Below are 3,375 nucleotides of genomic sequence, written 5' to 3'. Positions count from 1 at the left end.
TGTGGATGCAGTTAAGCGAATAATTCAGCCAGAGAAATTTTATAAATAGCAGTAGGTTTATTGTCCTCAATGCAGGGAATTGAGTTATTTTAACTACTAATGTTTCTCTTAAAAGCACAAATATCAAGTCATATTATATGAAGTAAGGAGTTCAAAAGAGGTTATTATTTTCATATGGATGTTAAATTGTAGATATATTAGAGAGTTACTATAGACTTGAGATTCATAGTATTTTTACTTCCCAACACTCAAATCACTTTCACAATTAAGAATTTTAGATTAATTAAATTTATCTCTCATTTTACAAATCTGAATGCAAAACTTAAGCAACTGTATTTTGGAAAGGAAAAGTGAATTGACTTTTCTTTGCATAACTCTAGATACCATGAAAATATTCCAAACTGGCAGTATTTTGAGGGCAAAAAACCTGTCCTATTAATTAAAATAGATTGATGTACAAGTATAATATTGTCTCATCATTGGTCTTTACTATAGTGAAATGGATAAGTAAACAGGGAAAAATAAAGAAGGAAAACATTTACTATACTAAAATATACAAAAGAACAAAGTTTTGTCTTTAAAAAAAATTAATTTCTTTTGGGGACAGTGGTGCTTGCCTATAATCCCAGCGACTTGGGAGGCTAAGGCAGAAGGATCACAAGTTTGAGGCTATTCTCAGCAATTTGGTAAAGCCCCAAGCAACTCAGCAAGATCTTATATCAAAGTAAAAATAAAAAAGGGGTCTGGGAATGTAGCTCAGTAGTAAAGCACCCTGGACTCAATCCTCAGTACCAAAACAACAACAACAAAACATCATTTCTCTATCCCTGGAGTCTAGATCCATCACATAGAAGGTAAGCAATTCCTAGATGCTTTCTGTTAATGCTTGACTCATTCCACTTCCCAGGTTAATGGACAAAACATTTATGTATTTGTTGATCTGAAGTTGTGAGATATTTATGTGTATTTTCTATTTTCATCTAATTGTTTAAAGTTCTGTTTGTAACAGATCTGGCTATTTGACTCATTCAATTCAAACTCAATCTTCACATTACCCTCTATAGTAAAATAAAAACTCAGGGACACTTATTGCTTAATGGTTTATAATGTTTTCTTAGAGTTGCTTTGCTAGCAATAACTGCTTGTAGTTACAAAAGTGAGAGTCTACGTGAGAAAAAAACAAAATCGATCAAGGTTCCTCTGGGACAACAGTAACTATGTGTTAGTTCTCATTAAAAATGATATAACTGTGGTTCTGCCATATCCAACATATGAGTATCACTAAAAAAGACATCCTAAACTTTGAGAAAACAAAGCCCAATTTTATGGATCTTTACACATTTTAAATGCTTGTAAAGTTATATTATATTATCATTGTCATACTAGATAATGAAACTGAAATGAATGATCAGTATTTTTGTGAATGAAATGGATGTTTCATTAAGAAAAACAGTAAAGAAGAATGTTGTGACAAAGTGTATGTTCTAGTAATGGAAAATGTTCTGTTAGTCTCAAAATTTATATTGCTTTTGTAGAGTTTCTTTCCAATGCAAATATCTACATAGAGATAATAATGTAAAAGCTGTTCATCATAGGGAAACAATAAATATCATTATGCAATATAGTATTTATACTTGACACTGTTTTGAATTTTAAATGATTAACTCATATATGCAGAAATAAATTTTTTCTAACTATATATACAACTTCCTTACAATTTCTTATAATACTCAGTTCTCAGAAAGCAATCATCATACCTATTCAGATCTATTTAAATAAAAAATGACTTTGGGGGGGGTATCTAGGATTGAACACAGGGATGCTTAACTCCTGAGCCACATCCCCAGTCCTTTTTATTTATTTACTTTTATTTTGAGACAGGACTCACTAAGTTGTTTAGGGCCTTGCTAAATTGCTGAGGCTAGCTTTGAATTTGCAATCCTCCTGTCTCAGTTTCCCAAGCCTCTGGGATTTCAGGTGTGAACCACCATGCCCAGCTAACAATCACTTCTGATTTAATTCATTGATAGATTTACTCAACCTCTTCTTGTTAGTTTATATTTGCTTTTCCAGAATTTTCGATTTCTTTAAATTTAAGATTGTATTCCATTTCATGGGTATGTGGCGTGAAATGGGTGTTCAGGGTGTATATAAACTTTGAGACTCTTTTTGTACTAATCTTTCCTGATCTCTCTACATACTAGAGCTCTCTCATGTTGTTAGACTTTTCCCAGGATTCCAAGAAAAATGTAGGAAGGTAATCCTCTTGTCTATGTTAATTCATATGCGTATAGTGGTTTAGATATTTTTAATACCTAAGAGTTCTAAATACTAAGTTGTAATTCTCAAAATGTATCAGTGTACTTTAAGAGAAATTTCATATATTAAACTTTTTATAATCACATATTCTTACCATAGCTATTGATTAAGTATTTCCATATTTATGTTGCATCACAATCCTGGAACCTTAGTGAAATAAACAAATAAATTATTAGCCCAGGAATCTAAGGAGTTTAGCTAATGTAAGCAAGATTGGCTAGGAGGCTCTGCCTTCTTTTTGTTGGTTAAAATTCTCCTGCTAAGACACAAGGGAATCATGATTGGTGCATGTATTTCTAATACTTCATCTTAGACTAACCTAGGCGCATTGTTGATAGCAGAGGGCAAAAGCAGAAGCAGAAATAATCAAATGATCATCTTTTAGCTCTGTGATATGCTTAATCTTTCAAAGTGAATCAAATGACTGAATTCAGAATCCATGTACATTGTAGCAAACCCTGTCTATTACAAATTGCACTTAAAGTTATGTGCCAAAGAGTATAGATAAAAGAAATGGCAAAGGGTTATAGCCAGTAATGCAACCAACTTAAAAAAAAAAACAAAAAAAAAACCTTTGGTCTTTTAAGTTGAAAACATGTGTATGATTCTCGTATCCATCATCCATAGTGTTTTTTTTTTTAATTTAAAAAACATTAGGCCCAAAACAAAACAAACAAAAAACACTATGCCCAATGATTTTCATCCTGTATTTCTTCAAATGATGGGTAAGTATTAAATCTGAAAAGAGCAGTGTTTCTTTGTATTTTGTGAAAATTTTATTTTAAGCAATATTTGCAAGCAAGGTGACTTATTTTGGGAAAAATGTATATATTTTCTCATCCCTCAATAAAGTAATTCAGTGCATCCACCACAATAATTTTAAACTACTCTTCATGATTCTACTTTTCCTTCACTATATTCTCCATATAAGCAGCTTTTTAAAATGTATCAATTTTTTATCATTGTTTCAACATCCTAGTGTCTTTACATATCAAATATAATTTAAAATCCTTACCATGATTTTTTTCTCCCTTTAGAACTCATTCTCTACCTTTC

Source organism: Marmota marmota, unplaced genomic scaffold (assembly GCF_001458135.2).
Source record: "Marmota marmota marmota unplaced genomic scaffold, marMar, whole genome shotgun sequence".
NCBI lineage: Eukaryota > Metazoa > Chordata > Mammalia > Rodentia > Sciuridae > Marmota > Marmota marmota.
Note: the sequence above shows the minus strand (reverse complement) of the source record.